Source organism: Staurois parvus, unplaced genomic scaffold (assembly GCF_062004578.1).
Source record: "Staurois parvus isolate SC_StPar_1 unplaced genomic scaffold, SC_StPar_1.0 ptg000155l, whole genome shotgun sequence".
NCBI classification, from domain to species: domain Eukaryota; kingdom Metazoa; phylum Chordata; class Amphibia; order Anura; family Ranidae; genus Staurois; species Staurois parvus.
In genome coordinates this window covers 31,837,829-31,855,000 of record NW_028317951.1, presented here as the reverse complement: position 1 = coordinate 31,855,000, position 17,172 = coordinate 31,837,829, and the positions used below count along the sequence as shown (strand labels likewise).

At 41.4% G+C, this 17,172-nt stretch overlaps 1 long non-coding RNA gene across 1 annotated transcript in view; it reads left to right on the top strand.

The window, feature by feature from the left end:
• Window positions 1–17,172, top strand: part of LOC149463396 (uncharacterized) — a 352,919-nt gene that overhangs the window by 122,147 nt on the left and 213,600 nt on the right. The window lies entirely within an intron of this gene.

The following is a 17,172-nucleotide window of genomic DNA, read 5'->3' as shown; positions in this document are numbered from 1 at the left end:
TAGCACCAAACCCCCCAAATGACCCCTTTCTGGAAAGTAGACACCCCAAGGAATTTAAAAGAGGCATGTTGAGTATTTTGCAGATCTCATTTTTTCTCACAAGGTTTTGAAATATAAAAAAATAGAAAAATGTTTTTCTTTTTTTTCTTTTCCAAAACTTGTGGCAACAAATGAGATCTGCAAAATACGTACCATGCTTATCAAATTCCTTGAGGTGTCTACTTTCCAAAAAGGTGTCATGGGGGGGGGGGGGGTTAGGTGCTATTTCAGGGCCTCCAAAACTGTGATAGGTAGTCAGGAAGTGTAATGAGGAAATAAAGCCCGCTATGCCTAACCCCCCGCACACTATCACCTCCCCAACACTCCGCTCCTTCAGCCCAACTACCCCTGAGGAGGTCTTCACTGAAGCCCGCCTCACCACCTGCCCCCTGGACCCTATCCCCTCACAACTCCTCCAGTCACCCCCCCTCCATCATTCGCTCCCTCACCCACATCTTCAATCTCTCCCTCTCCACTGGCACTTTCCCCTTCCCTCTAAAGCACGTGCACATCCTCCTGCTCCTTGACTTCTCTGCGGCCTTCAACACTGTCGACCACCCTCTCCTCCTTACTAAACTGCACTCCCTTGGCATCAGGGACGCTGCTCTCTCCTGGTTCTCCTCCTACCTTTCCCAACGCTCCTTCAGCGTCACCTATAACACTGCCACCTCCCCCTCCCTCCCCCTCTCTGTCGGAGTCCCCCAAGGCTCTGTCCTCGGACCCCTCCTCTTCTCCATCTACACCTCCTCGCTTGGCAAACTAATACACTCTCACGGCTTCAATTACCAACTCTATGCCGACGAGACACAAATTTACCTCTCCACCCCCCACCTCACCCCCTCACTCTCCGCCCGCATCGCCCACCTCCTGAACGACATATCAGACTGGATGTCGCTCCATTTCCTCAAACGTAACCTGTCCAAAACAGAGCTCCTGGTCTCCCCCCCCCGCGCCCCCCCCATCCTCTCCATCACTACTAACAACGCCACAATCACTCCCACCCCACACGGCAAAGTCCTGGGTGTCGCCCTGGACTCACACCTCTCCTTCCTACCCCACGTCCAATTGCTATCAAGATCATGCAGGCTCCACCTCCGCAACATCTCCAAGATATGTACATTCGTCACCCTAGACACTACTAAACAACTCGTACACTCCCTCATCATCTCACGCCTGGACTATTGCAACTCCCTTCTCACTGGCCTACCCAAATGAACGCTATCCCCACTCCAGTCGATCCTGAACTCAGCGGCGAGACTCATCCACCTCACCAACCGCTCCACATCCGCCACCCCCCTCTGCCAATCCCTTCACTGGCTCTCGATTGCCCAGCGCATCAAATTCAAACTGCTAACCCTGACCTACAAAGCCATTCACAATGCCGCCCCAAACTACATTACCGACCTGATACCCAAACACTACCCTACCCGTGCCCTTCGCTCCTCACAGGACCTCCTACTCTCTAGCTCCCTGGTCTCCTCCTCCCACGCCCGACTGCAGGATTTCTCCAGGACTTCCCCCATCCTCTGGAATTCCCTACCCCAATCCATCAGACTGTCACCTACCCTCATCACCTTCAGGCGCACCCTGAAGACCCACCTCTTCAGGGAAGCTTACCCCACCCTCACCTAACAGCTGACCTCCTCCACTCCTCCCACCACTTCATTCCTCACAGCCATTTCCTCCTGTACCACTTTCCCCTACCTCCTAGATTGTAAGCTCGAAAGAGCAGGGCCCTCAAACCTCTTGTGTATTGTATTGTATTGTTTCTGTCTTGTCTCATGTTCTGTCCCCCTTGCTATTGTACAGCGCTGAGCAAACACTTTGGCGCTATATAAATACTGTATAATAATAAGAATAATAAAAGCCTGAAGGTGCTTATTGGATTTTGGGGTCCTGTACTTGGCTAGACTGCCAAAACGTCTCTCACATGTGGTACCCCCATACTCAGGAGAAGTAGCAGAATGTATTTTGGGGAGTAATTCCACATATACCCATGGCATGTGTGAGCAATAAATAATTTAAGTGACAATTTTGTGTAAAAAAAAACAAAAAAAAACAAACTCATTTTCCAAAAACTTGTGGTAAAAAAATAAATTCTTCTGTTGATTCAACATGCCTTTCAGCAAATAGCTTGGGGTGTCTACCTTCCAAAAAGGGGTCATTTTGGGGGGTGGGGGCATTCTATGCCCAGCATTGGAAGTTTATGCCACACATCAATCACTCTTCTAACCACCTGAAGACCAAGCCTTTTCTGACACTTTGTTCACATGAAAAAAATCAGTATTTTTTGCTAGGAAATTAATTTAAACCCCCAACCATTTTTTAAATCAGACACCCTAGTGAATAAAATGGTGGGTACTACAATTTTTTATGGCACATAGTACTCGCGCAGCGATTTTTCAAAAGCAAATTTAAAAAAAAAAAACACACTTTTTTTACTTTTAATGCACAAAAACACAATATATTGGCCAATTATTTGGTAATGTATAAAAGATGATGGTATGCTGAGTAAATAGATACCAAACATGACATACTTTAAAACTGTGCATGCCCCGCGCAATGGTGACAAACTGCATACATTTTTAATATCCATAGGAAACGCTTTAAAAGCTCCCATTTTAGATCTACAGAGGAGGTCTAGTGTTAGAATTACTGCCCTTGATCTGACGTTCATGGTGATACCTCACATGTATGGCGCAACCGCTGTTTACATACTGGCACAGGGACAATGCTTGTGCACACAGGTGTGCGCACATGGGAGGGGCGAGTTTTTTCTTTTACGTTATTTTGTTTTTAAAATTATTTTTACACTGTACCTTTCATTTTTTTTTATCACTTTTAATGCTATCACAGGGAATGCAAATATCCCCTATAACTTCAATGGGCATTGTCATATATTATTTTTTCAGAAATCTGGGGTCTATCAGACTCTAGATATCTCCTCTTCCCTTACATTATCTAATCAAACCAAAATCAGTGTGATCAGATGCTTTCCCAATTTACAAATGGCGCTGTTTATATCCTGCGAATCTGAAGTGATGAAATGCTTGTAGCTTCTGATTTCTTAGGCTATAGAGATGATTGGCACCCTACTGGTCTCCAATCAGTTCTATGGTTAGCTGACAGAAACACCGGCTGCATTCTCAGTTTCCCCCGATGGCACGGGACTGCCCGTGAAGGCCGTGGAAGGCAGCGGGGGAGGGAAGGCATCGTCTTCCGCTGCTAGTAAAAGCAATATTGCAGCCAATTAGCCACTAGGATTGTTTTTACATGACAGCCGATCACTGGCTGAAAAAAACAATACCAGGATGATGACTTCAGCTGTAGGCGATCTAGTGCTAGAATTACTGCCCCTGATCGGACGTTCACAGTGATACCTCACATGCATGGCACAACCACTGTTTACATACCGGCACAGGGTCAGGGGGGGGCAGGGTGCTTTTTTTTTTTAATTATTTTTTTCATTGTCCCTTTCATTTTTTTTTCTTTTATCACTTTTATTGCTATCACAGGGCATTGCCATGTATTCTTTTTTGAGAAATCTTGGGTCTATCTTGATATCTCCTCTGCCCTTACATTATCTAATCTCTAATCTCAGGCCTGATCCTGTGAACACTGCGGTTATGTGTGCAATGTATCAAGTGACAGTGACTTACTGACATTGCACTTGCTGGGGGAGAAGGGGAGGTAAGCGTAGGGGCTAAACACAGGTGCTGATCCCACTAATGCTGCATTTTTTGGGACGCTATACTAATGTGAACGCTGGAATGGTGCTGATCTGATCAAAGATATTGATCCGTTCAGACACTATACTAGCAATGGAGGTTTATTGTGCATGAGCGTGTTCCTGGCAGTCAAGGGGTTAAATGTGATGACTGGTGTACTGAGGGGCAATCTGATGCCATCTGGGAGGGGTGTGAAAACCACGGGAGCACAAATCATGTGTATATATATATATATATATATATACATATACACACACATACATATATATGTGATTTTGTGCACCTGTGCTGCCCTGTAGCAGTAATTCTGCTATAGGGCGGTCAGGAAGCGGTTACAGAAGCGGTTTGTGTTCCGGCGCTGCGTTACTTTAACTGACAATTGCGCGGTCATGCAAAACTGCATCCAATTAAATATACGTCCTTTTATCCCACGAATTGAGCTTTCTTTCGGTGGTATTTGATCACCTGTGCATTTATTTTTGGCGCTATAAAAAAAGGCTGACAATTTTGAAAAAAAAAAATAATATTTTGGGCTTTTTGCTATTAAACATGTCCAGTAAAAAAAACGTAAAAAACAAATTGTCAAATTTTGGCCAAAATGTATTCTGCGACATGTGTTTGCTAAAAAAAATCCCAATACGTGTAAATTAATTGGTTTACGTGAAAGTTATAGCGTCTACAAATGGTAGGAAAGATACTGGGATTTTTATTTAATAATAATGGCGACGATCAGCGACTTATGGTGGTGATCAGTGATTTATGACAGTGATCAGCGACTTATGGCGGGACTGCAGGACTGCGGACATTTTGACACTGGGGGGAATTGACTTGGGGTCACTGACTTCCCCAGTGACACCAATACAGTGATCACTGAAAAAAAAAACACTGACACTGTACTAATGGCACTGGGGAGGAAGGGGTTAATATTTTTATTCAATAAAAGGGTTAACTGTGTGAGGGGAGTGTTTTACTAGTGGGCGGTGGGGGGGTGTGTACTTCACAGGAACACACTGATCCGGAGAGCTAAGCTCCGCTCTCAGAAACAGTGTATTGGGAACTGTGTTTTAAACACTGCAGCTGTGCTCCGTCAGTGATTGCTGGTAATCGCCGGGACCCGGCGGGTAATAGCCGGTAGGAACCCGGTGATTGACAGCAGTGGCCACGATCAGCAGCGCGGGTAGGGCGGCCGCGTGCCCGCTACCTGTTTTGCAAAATTACGTTTTAAAACGTGATTTTGCGCACGGGTGCCGCCCTGTGGCCGTTTTTCTACATTGGCTGGTCGGCAAGTGGTTAAACGTCAGTAGTTACGAAAACTGTAACTGCTTTTAATAAACAGACACTTACCTGTCGCAAGATCCAGTGATGTGCTCACTTGAGCCATTCTTTGCATTGCTGTCCTGTCCCTGTCCTGGCATCTCAATTGTGGGCACTTGGCCCACTGTGTATGTATGAGCACCACCGCGCTTTGTGAATGGCACCGCCGTCTTTTGGGACCTGTCACGTGTCCCAGAAGACTGGGGGGAGAACTTCCTCTCCAATCACCTAGGCGGTCGAAGTGGATACCTGTCAAAACCAGGTACCCGACCCCCCCCCCAAAATAAAGTGCCATTAGGGAGAAGGGGGGAGGGAAGGAGGCCTTAAAGTGGTACTTCCCCTTTTGGGTGGATCTTCGCTTTAAGTAAAAAAAAAGTCAGCTTATTTTTATGGCAACTGTTAGACCAGACTGAAGAGAGTCTTCTCCTGGTGCCAGTAACAAGCGGATTAAAATCAGAACTGCATTTAGCTCCATTAGCCTGCTGAATGAAAATAAAGTGTTACGTAGCAATGAGAGGTACACTAAGCTCAGTTCACCCTACAGCAACTTCTGTACAATTTCTCAACTCCTCATCATTAAGATTGTGTACTTTCTATCACAATCTTTGTAGTGGAAACTATAAACATCAGGCTGTGACCATAGAAGTCAACCAAGTGACTGATTGTTCTAATTAAAACAGCTGGGATCTTTTAATTGATGCTATAAGTAACACCTCAGTGCTTCTTCAAGATGCTGCTTCTAGGTCTTTATGGGGAGGTTACAGTAATTCAGCTGCCAACAATGTAGTAATCCTCTATTACAGCAAGGAAAGCACTTCAGTCAGAACATACGTTCTCACATTTTGAACACAGATGGCAGCAATGACATAAGAAAACTTAGTAAGTTTGCTTTTGTCATACAGAATATGTCACAACCGGTACATTGCAGTAATAGTCTTGCTCATTCTGATGTTTATCGGACATTTTTGGAATACGAAGTGTCTTTGTATATATATATATATATATATATATATATATATATATATATATATATATATATATATATATATATATATATATTACCCCACATAACTGAAACGTGTAAAAAACTTCAGTTGCTGTAATTCTTCAGGAAACTGGGCATGAACAGATAATAAACAGAAATCCTGGCAATTATCCTGGCTACTTCATACTGAAAGACACAACTTGGCTAAGTAATGATGGGAGAGGTCACAAAAAGGACTGATAGCTAAGGGAAAGTGTCAGCTTTGGGGAAAAATGTGTTTCCCATAAAGTAGGTAGTAAGGTAACAATAGGACAAGAAGAATTCTATATACTAAAAGTTATATACCAGAGCAAGAAATGCAGCCATGTTTTAATTAAAGTCTATAGTGTAGTAAATAGAATTAATTTATGTGTTAGGTTTTGTTTTTAATGTTTTATTATAAACTAATCATAACTGCTTTGCTAAATAAAACATATGGGTTTAGATGCCTGGATAGCTGAAGCTCAAATTGCCTACAGAGCTGAAGGTGCTCTTCTCAGATGGGATCATATGGAAATTCGATTAGAGCCACTCAAACAATAAAAAAAAAAAAAAAAAACTCTTGCTGAGCTCTAAACAGAATGCTTGAAACAAAATAAATTATTTGGTGCAACCAAAATAAAATAAAGATTTTGTTTAAGTTAAAATAAAAATGGATGAAAAAAAAAAGTTTCCAAATTGAAGTCACCCAAAACCATTCTGGTTTCCTTTAAGTTCATGTCAGACTTAACCAATGTCCTGAAAATATGCTGTCATGTATAGGAAAGCTTTATTGGTTGCTTTTGCCATTTTAAAACAGGCTAAATTTTACACAACCCTCTGGGCAGCCTTTGTGCTGTTCATAGCTTCGGGTCACATTAGCGTGAACCGAGCCTTAGAAATGGTTAACTTTTAGAAGCCTTTGGATAAGATTCCAGCTACAGTTTATAATCACTTGTCCAACTCATTAAATATAGACCTGTACTGTAAGTAATGTAAAGTAGTAAACGAAGGGGCAGGTAATTACAAATATTGGTATGTAGGTATATGACTACACACACATTAACTTTAATTTGCTGGCTAAATGTAGATTTGAGTTAAGATTAGAAGTTAACGTTGAAAAGTTTGAAGTACAAAACTTGTACTTTGGAGTTAAATTGAGAGGAGAAAAAAAAGTAAATGCCCTTTTGATGGAACTGTGTTACTGTTAGATGACTGTATCATGCTTTTTTTTTTACTGAAAACTATGATAACACAGCAATCAAGGGCAGGGGATGTACATTAAGTAGGGCAGAACTGTAGCTGGGAATGAAGACATGGAATGTAACTTTTGCCCTTTATGTCCTTGAATACAAGTGATGAGATGAAAGTTACATTTTAAAGGGGATTCAGGAGCATGGGATAATTTTACAGTTTTACCATTTCAACAAATATAACCAGTATCTAGAAAATGTGCATTATATTAAGATTTTTAAGCTACACTGTTTATACATAAGAATACAGCCCTGGCCAAATGTTTTGAGAAGGACACAAATATTCACTGTCTGCTGCTTCAGTATTTTTAGATCTTTTTGTCAGATGTTACTATGGTATAGTGAAGTATAATTACAAGCATCCTGATCAGTGTGCTTTATAGTGAAGCATACCCCCCCACACCTAGAAAAACACTCCCATCACACAGTTAACCCTTTGATCGCTCCCAAATGTTAACCCCTTCCTACCCAGTGCGATTAGTACAGTGTCAGTGTTTTTTTGTTTGTTTTTTTAGCACTGATCACTGTATTGGTGTCACTGGGTCAGTGTTTTTTTTTTTTTTTTTTTTTAGCACTGATCACTGTATTGGTGTCACGGGGGATGTCAGTGACACCAAGACAGTCCCCCCCCCCCCCCCACAGTGTCAGAATGTCCGTCCGCTATAAGTCGCTGATCACCACCATAATTAGTATAAAGAAAAAATTCCAGTATCTATACCACCATTTGTAAACGCTCCAACTTTCATGTAAACCAATTAATTTACATGTATTGGGATTATTTTTCAGCAAAGACATGTCGCAGAATACATTTTGGCCGAAATGTATGATAAAATTTTGTTTTAAAATTTTTTACTGGACATGTTTAATAGCAAAAAGTCCACAATATTGTTTTTTTCTCAAAATTGTTTTTTTTATAGCGCAAAAAAAAAGGCACGGGCGATCAAATACCACAGAAAGAAAGCTCACTTAGTGAGGAAAAAACAAATTTCATTTGGGTGCAGTGTCGCATGACCGCGCAATTTTCAGTTAAAGTAACGCAGCGCCGTACCGCAAACCGCTTAACTGCTTCCTGACAGCCCTATAGCAGAAATACTGCTACAGGGCGGCACAGTGTGCAAAATCACGTATATATACACACGTGATTCACGCTCCCGTGGTTTTTACGCCCCTCCAAAATAGCATCAGATTGCCCCTCAGTACACCAGCAATCACATTTAACCCCTTGATTGCCAGGAACGCGCTCATACGCAATAGTGTCTGAACGGATCAATATCTTTGATCAGATCAGCACTATACCAGTGTTCACATTAGTATAGTGTCCCCAAAAACAGAGCATTAGCGGGATCAGCTCCAGCACCTGCATTTAGCCCCTATGCTTACCCCCCCCCTCCCTTTCTCCCTCAGCAAGTGCAGTGTCAGTAGATCACTGTCACTTGATACATTGCACACAAAACCGCAGTGTTCGCATGTTCAGGCCTGATCTCTGCTAGCACTTGCCGGTAAATTTTGATGATTCTCATATGCAGCCAGTACTAGTGCCGCTCTACCTTTTAGTGAACTGGCGAGCACCAGAGGCTCTTACATCCCAGCATTACAGTATCACTTTGTGACGTGGTGAGTCCCATAAGTGCAGTACAAGCTGGTGCGGTGGCAAGCACAAGTATTGCCCCGCAGCCACCAAACATTTGCACACAGGCCCATAGAGCCCCTGGTATCTTTCTGGATGTGCTTGCAAATCCCGATTGGCAGCCCACAAATTCTTCAGCACCCGTACTTCCCCCATTCACTGCCCAACATTCTGGTGGAAACAGCAATTTTAACTACTCCCCTTGATTTTTTGGAGCTGTTTTTCACAGAAGATCTGTATGCATTAATTGTGGACCAAAGCAATTTATATGCACAACAATTTATCGCCGCCAACCCAAATTCAAACATTGCCAGACCATTCGCATGGAAACCCATTACGGTTTCCGAATTTAATTTTTTTTTGGCCTATCCCTCAACATGGGCATTATTAAAAAAAATTAATTGTGGTTGTATTGGTCTACAGAACCTATTCATCATATGCCCGTGTTCTCTGCTGCCATGGCCAGGCACAGACATGAGCGTATAATGTATTTTATGCATTTCAACAATACACTCTTTTGTCCTTGGGATGACCCTGAATTTGACTGGCTCCACAAAATTCAGCCCCATGTAAATCACCTTATGTCTATACTCCCCAGCAAAAAATCTGCGTTGATGAGTCCCTCAATAATTTTTCTGGCCGCCTTGCATTCTAAGAATTTCTCCACAGCAAGCATGCCAGATATGGGGTCAAGATGTATAAGACCTGTGAGAGGGAAACAGGCTATACATATACTGTAAGTTTTGGATTTATGAGGGGAAAAAGATAGTCACGTGGAGCCCCCCCAGATGCCCAGACTACAGCCTACAGCTGAAGTCCTCATCCTGGTATTGTTTTTTTCAGCCAGTGATCGGCTTTCATGAAAAAACAATCCTAGTGGCTAATTAGCTGCAATATTGCTTTTACAAGCAGCCGGAGATGATGCCTTCCCTCCCCTGCTGCCTTCCACGGCCTTCTCGGGCAGTCCCGTGCTATCGGGGAAACCTGAGAATGCAGCTGGTGTTTCTGCCAGCTGACCATAGAGTTGATTGGAAATCGGAATGGTGCCAATCATCTCTATAGTCTAAGAAATTGGAAGCTACAAGCATTTAATCACTTCAGTTTCGCAGGATATAAACAGTGCCATTTGTACATTGGGAAAGCATCTGATCACACCGATCTGGGTGATATTAGATAATGTAAGGGCAGAGGAGATATCAAGATAGACCCAAGATTTCTCAAAAAAGAATATATGACAATGCCCTGTGATAGCATTAAAAGTGATAAAAGAAAAAAAAAAAATGAAAGAGACAGTGAAAAAATAATTTATAAAAAATAATAATTGAAAAAAAAGCACCCTGCCCCCCCGACCCTGTGCCGGTATGTAAACAGCGGTTGTGCCATGCATGTGAGGTATCACTGTGAACGTCCGATCAGGGGCAGTAATTCTAGCACTAGACCACCTCTGTATTTCTAAAATGGTAGCTTGTAAAGGTTTTTAAAGCATTGCTTATGGATATTAAAAATGTATTTAGTTTGTCGCCATTACACAGGGCATGCGCAGTTTTAAAGCATGTCATGTTTAATATCTATTTACTCGGCATACCATCATCTTACCAAATAATTAGCCAATATATTGTGGTTTTGTGCATTAAAAGTAAAGTATTTTTTTTTTAAATTTGCGTTTGAAAAACGCATTTTATTCACTAGGGTGTCTGCTTAAAAAAAATATATATACTGTTTGGGGGTTCAAAGTAATTTCCAAGCAAAAAATACAGATTTTTTCATGTGAACAAAAAGTGTCAGAAAAGGCTTTGTCTTCAGGTGGTTAGAAGCGTGAATGATGTGTGGCATAAACTTCTTATGCTGGGCATAAAATGCCCCCACCACCCAAAACGACCCCTTTTTGGAAAGTAGACACCCAAAACTATTTGCTGAGAAGCATGTTGAGTCAATAAAAGAATTTATTTTTTTACCACAAGTTTTTGGAAAATTAAAAAAAAAAAACTGCTTTGGCAGTCTAGCCAAGTACAGGACCCCAAAATCCAATAAGCACCTTCAGGCTTTTAAAGGGCTTTATTTCCTCATTACACTTCCTGACTACCTATCACAGTTTCGGAGGCCCTGAAATGCCAGGATAGCACAAAATCCCCCCAAATGACCCCTTTTTGGAAAGTAGACACCACAAAAAAATTTGATAAGAAGCATGGTGAGTATTTTGCAGATCTTGTTAGCTGCCACAAGTTTTAGGGTTTCAAAACCTTAAAATGAGATCTGCAAAATACCATGCCTCTTGTTAAATTCCTTGTGGTGTCTACTTTCTAAAAAGGGGTAATTGGGGGGGGGGGGTATGGTGCTATCCTGGCATTTCAGGGCCTTCAAAACTGATAGGTAGTGAGGAAGTGAAATGAGTACGTTGCGCACCTTCAGGCTTTCAAAGTGGTCACTGGATTACAGGCTCCTGTATGTGGCTAGGCTCTCAAAAAGCCTCAAACATGTGGTATCCCCATACTTGGTAGAAGTAGCAGAATATATTTTGGGGTGTAATTCCACATATACCCATGGCTTGTGTGAGAAATATAGAATTTAAATGACTACTTTGTGTAAAAAAAAAATAGTTTTGTCATTTTCCAAAAACACGTGGAAAAAAATAAATCTTCCATGGACTCAATATGCCTTTCAGCAGATAGCTTAGGGTGCCTACTTTCTGAAAAGGGGTCATTCTGGGGGTGTTTGGCTGGTATTTTAGCACCTCAAGCGATATGTGATGGGCAGTCAGAAAGTAAAAGCTGTGTAAATTCCATTATCTATACCACAAAGCAATCAATATACACTTGTATAAATTTATGATGAAATTTGAGTTTTTTGGATATTGTTTGACAGAAATGAGAAAATGTTTTTTTTTTTTTTTTTTCTTCAAAATAGTTTTGTTTATTGCAGCAAAAATAAAAAGCATAAATACCACCAAAAGAAAGCTATATTTGTGTGAAAAAAGGACGTAAATTGAATTTATTTACCGCATTGCATGACCACGCAATTCTCAGTTAAACTAGTGCAGCGCTGTATAGCAAACAAATGGCGTAAATTGCAGTATCTATACCATAGTTTGTAGACGCTATAACTTTCACACAAAGCAATCAATATACACTTATTGGGATTTATTTTTTCTTTAACAAAAATATGTAGCAGAATACATTTTGGCCTAAATTTATGACCAACTTTGGGTTTACTATATATTTTTTCTAGCCAAAAGTAAAAAATAGTTTTTCTTCAAAGTTTCTGGTCTTTTGTTTATAGAGCGAAAAATAATAAGTGCACAGGTGATCAAATACCACCAAAAGAAAGCTCTATTTGTGTGAAAAAAAACTATGTAAATTTTGTTTGGGTACAGCATTGCATGACTAGTCATTAAGGGGGGTAAATACTCTGGAGGGCAAGTGGTTAACATTTGTGTCATTCTCAAACTTTTGGCCAGGACTGTATATTAGAAAAAATAATGGTTGAAGTTAACTGGTCACAAAAGAATTACTCTCTAATAAAGGTCAGTTGATTGGCTTTCATCCAGGTTTTGTAACATCTCAGTCAGTATCCTGGAACAAGTATGCAGATAAGGTACTTATAAACTTAAACTGGTTTTAAAGGCAGAATGTCTTTGACCTTAATATATTATATGCATGAAGGTCAAAAAACATTATGCATGCAGGTCGCTCCTAGCTCCCTTTATTACTTACCTGAGCCCGTTCTCAATCCAGCACTGTGCACGAGAGCAGAAGCTCAGGCTCTCTCCCACCTCATTGGCTCAGACACAGCAGCCATTGAGTCCTGCTGCTGTCAATCACAGCCAGTGATGAGGGAGCACGGGGCTATGGACACAGAACTTGGCTCAAGAGCAAGCTTGCATGAGTTGCCTCCATAGCAAGTGATTTGATACGGGGGCACTCGGCAGGGAGGAGTGCTGGCGGGGGACCCCAGAAAAGGAGGGCGGCTGCTCTGTGCAAAACCACTGCAGGCTTGTTATAAAACAAAATAATCCTTTAGAATTACTTTAAATCTAAAGCCAAAGCTTTTTTGTGTTACTTTTTGTCCCTCATAGCTGTCATAGGAAGAGGTTACCTTATTGAAAGATTTCCTGTTTTTTGGCAACTCAAAATTTTTCATTCACCCTCACCCTTATTCCTGGTGACATTTCTAATCAAGATAGTTAAGCCGGCCATACATGGATTACAATTTGGATGGTTCAGCAGAGACCAGATGAATTTCTATCAATGTATGGGCAGGCTGGTTGTACACAATTGATCTGTCTATCGATCAACTTGTGTACAACCAGCCTGTTGGCTTTTTCTCAAATGATCTGTGCTGCCGGCTATATCCAGCAAAACTGATAATTGTATTCTGACAGTGGGGAAATCGCTCTGCTGTCAGAATACAATACCACAGCAGTATGAACGGTGAATGAAACAGAAATGATCAATGCAGAGGATGCCTTAGAGTGAATCTCCCTAAAAGCTATAAAGAAAGCAATACAAACATGACCATTCGAATTCCGCATATTCTATCCAAATCTACAGTCAGGTCCATAAATATTGGGACATCGACACAATTCTAACATTTTTGGCTCTATACACCACCACAATGGATTTGAAATGAAACGAACAAGATGTGCTTTAACTGCAGACTGTCAGCTTTAATTTGAGGGTATTTACATCCAAATCAGGTGAACAGTGTTGGAATTACAACACTTTGCATATGTGCCTCCCACTTCTTAAGGGACCAAAAGTAATGGGACAGAATAATAATCATAAATCAAACTTTCACTTTTTAATACTTGGTTGCAAATCCTTTGCAGTCAATTACAGCCTGAAGTCTGGAACGCATAGACATCACCAGATGCTGGGTTTCATCCCTGGTGATGCTCTGCCAGGCCTCTACTGCAACTGTCTTCAGTTCCTGCTTGTTCTTGGGGCATTTTCCCTTCAGTTTTGTCTTCAGCAAGTGAAATGCATGCTCAATCGGATTCAGGTCAGGTGATGGACTTGGCCATTGCATAACATTTCACTTCTTTCCCTTAAAAAACTCTTTGGTTGCTTTTGCAGTATGCTTTGGGTCATTGTCCATCTGCACTGTGAAGCGGTGTCCAATGAGTTCTGAAGCATTTGGCTGAATATGAGCAGATAATATTGCCCGGAACACTTCAGAATTCATCCTGCTGTTTTTGTCAGCAGTCACATCATCAATAAATACAAGAGAACCAGTTCCATTGGCAGCCATACATGCCCACACCATGACACTACCACCACCATGCTTCACTGATGAGGTGGTATGCTTAGGATCATGAGCAGTTCCTTTCCTTCTCCATACTCTTCTCTTCCCATCACTCTGGTACAAGTTGATCTCGGTCTCATCTGTCCATAGGATGTTGTTCCAGAACTGTGAAGGCTTTTTTAGATGTCGTTTGGCAAACTCTAATCTGGCCTTCCTGTTTTTGAGGCTCCCCAATGGTTTACATCTTGTGGTGAACCCTCTGTATTCACTCTGGTGAAGTCTTCTCTTGATTGGTGACTTTGACACACATACACCTACCTCCTGGAGAGTGTTCTTGATCTGGCCAACTGTTGTGAAGGGTGTTTTCTTCACCAGGGAAAGAATTCTTTGGTCATCCACCACAGTTGTTTTCCGTGGTCTTCCGGGTCTTTTGGTGTTGCTGAGCTCACTGGTGCGTTCCTTCTTTTTAAGAATGTTCCAAACAGTTGTTTTGGCCACACCTAATGTTTTTGCTATCTCTCTGATGGGTTTGTTTTGTTTTTTCAGCCTAATGATGGCTTGCTTCACTGATGATGACAGCACTTTGGATCTCATCTTGAGAGTTGACAGCAACAGATTCCAAATGCAAATAGCACACTTGAAATGAACTCTGGACCTTTTATCTGCTCATTGTAATTGGGATAACGAGGGAATAACACACACCTGGCCATGGAACAGCTAAGAAGCCAATTGTCCCATTACTTTTGGTCCCTTAAAAAGTGGGAGGCACATATGCAAACTGTTGCAATTCCTACACCGTTCACCTGATTTGGATGTAAATACCCTCAAATTAAAGCTGACAGTCTGCAGTTAAATTACATCTTGTTCGTTTCATTTCAAATCCATTGTGGTGGTGTATAGAGCCAAAAATGTTAGAATTGTGTCCATGTCCCAATATTTATGGACCTGACTGTATAAGAAAAACAATTTTAGTTATTGCTGCATTGTGTTGAGCTAATATACCCCTTGATGATAGTTTCCTTGCTGCCATGCTGAGCACATCAAAATGTTGTACATTAGGACTTGCTGCATTCTTGTCCTGCATCAGTGAAAAGTATTCAAATCAGAGGCAGTTAAGCAACTTCCATTTTAAGAAGAATGTTGGTATCAAAAGCCTGGCTATTTCTCAAAATAGTATCTGAAGCACAAACCTTGTTCGGTATAGAAATGTTCGGTTCACGAAAGAAGAAAAATAGAAAAGTGGCTCCATTTGATTTGTCACCTCTATCACCTGTTTTTTAAAATGAATTATAGTCCTAATAGAGGGCTATGATGACTATTAAGTACAAGTCCTCTAGGTGATCTTTACTGGTTCTTTCTGTTGTGTGTTTCAGGTTGCTAGAAAGATTAGAAAGATTTATGTCAGCTGCTGGGCAGATTTTCAGCCATCTGAATCCCAGATTGGTGACAGAACTTTTCATGGGAAACAGCTGCTCAATGAGTGTATACTTTCACCTGTATATTCCCTGGCACTGGTCGATGTCAACAGTTATTTCAGGTTTGTCATCTGAACTCACCTCTGGATTATCTTCAGCTTTCCTTTTGGATCTTTTGACCTGCTCTCTTGCCCACTCTCCTTTTTGCCATTTTCCCTTGTCGCGGTTCATCCTTATGGGGTAATGTTGCCCACTTTGTGAATGAACAGTGGTTAGTAAAGTGTTTTTCCTGCCTGAGTCTTGGTGACTATGCTTGTTGGTCTGGTAATGGTTAACAGCGGTTCTGTTTGGTACGAAAGGATACGTTTATTTCATAATTAAAAAACGTCTTTAAACCCAATAAAGGGGATGCAGCCTAAACTTTCCCACAGTCCTTGTCATGTGTTTTATTTTATTAAGTACATTGTTATGGTATGATGTGTGTTAATGGGGTGTACAATCCCATGGTTACAGAGGAACTAACTATGGATGCAGAAGCCATAAAAGTCAGTCCGAGTACTAGTCACGTGACAGAGTTTCTAATCTTTCCTTAATAAAAACCACTATGCTTTAGAGGTACTTATTCTAAGCCAAACAATCATTTGCCTTTTTATGGACACCCTTGTTTGTGGATTAATGAGTCCATGATATTTCATTATACTTTGATTACTCAATACTCAGATGTGACATGAACTGGAAACTTTTTCTGAAACCTTTGTTCTATTTTAATAACCGCATTTGTGCTTCTCTCACATCCTTACTGAGAAAAGTTTATGGTGCAGCCCACTCAATTAACAATATTTTTTTTACACTGGTAGACGGGATGTGTCTATTTGTAAGACAAAGATGCATAAAAAGGAATGTCTCACTAATTAACCGCTTCCCCTCCGCCCTATAGCAGAAAAACTGCTACAGGGTGGCAGAGGTGTGCAAAATCACATATATATTTTGCAGTTCTCGGTAGGGGGCGCTACCCGCACCGCTACTCACAGCCTCGACTGTCAATCACAGGGTCCCAGCCGGTGATTACTCGCTGGCACCCGGTGATCGCCGAGTATTTCCGACAGGGGAGAGACCTGTATGTAAACTATCCAGATCTCTCCCCTGTAAGCTCCTGCACACTGCTTTGTATGGCAAACAAAGCAGTGTGCTTACAGTGAACCACAGACACAGCAAACGCAGTAAAACAGCGCACAGTTAACCCTTTGATTGCCCCAAGTTAACCCACCAGTGCCATTAGTACAGTGTCAGTGCTTTTTAGTAGCACTGATCACTGTATTGGTGTCACTGGGGATGTCAGTGGCACCAAATCAGTTCCCCCCCAGTGTCAGAATGTCCGCTGCAGTCCCATTTTAAGTCTCTGATTGCCACCAATACTAGTGAAAAAAAAAAATTCCAGCATCTAAACCACCATTTGTAAACGCTATAACTTTCACATAAACCAATTAATTTACATATATTGGGATTTTATTTTTAGCAAAGACGTAGCAGAATACATTTTGGCCTAAATTTA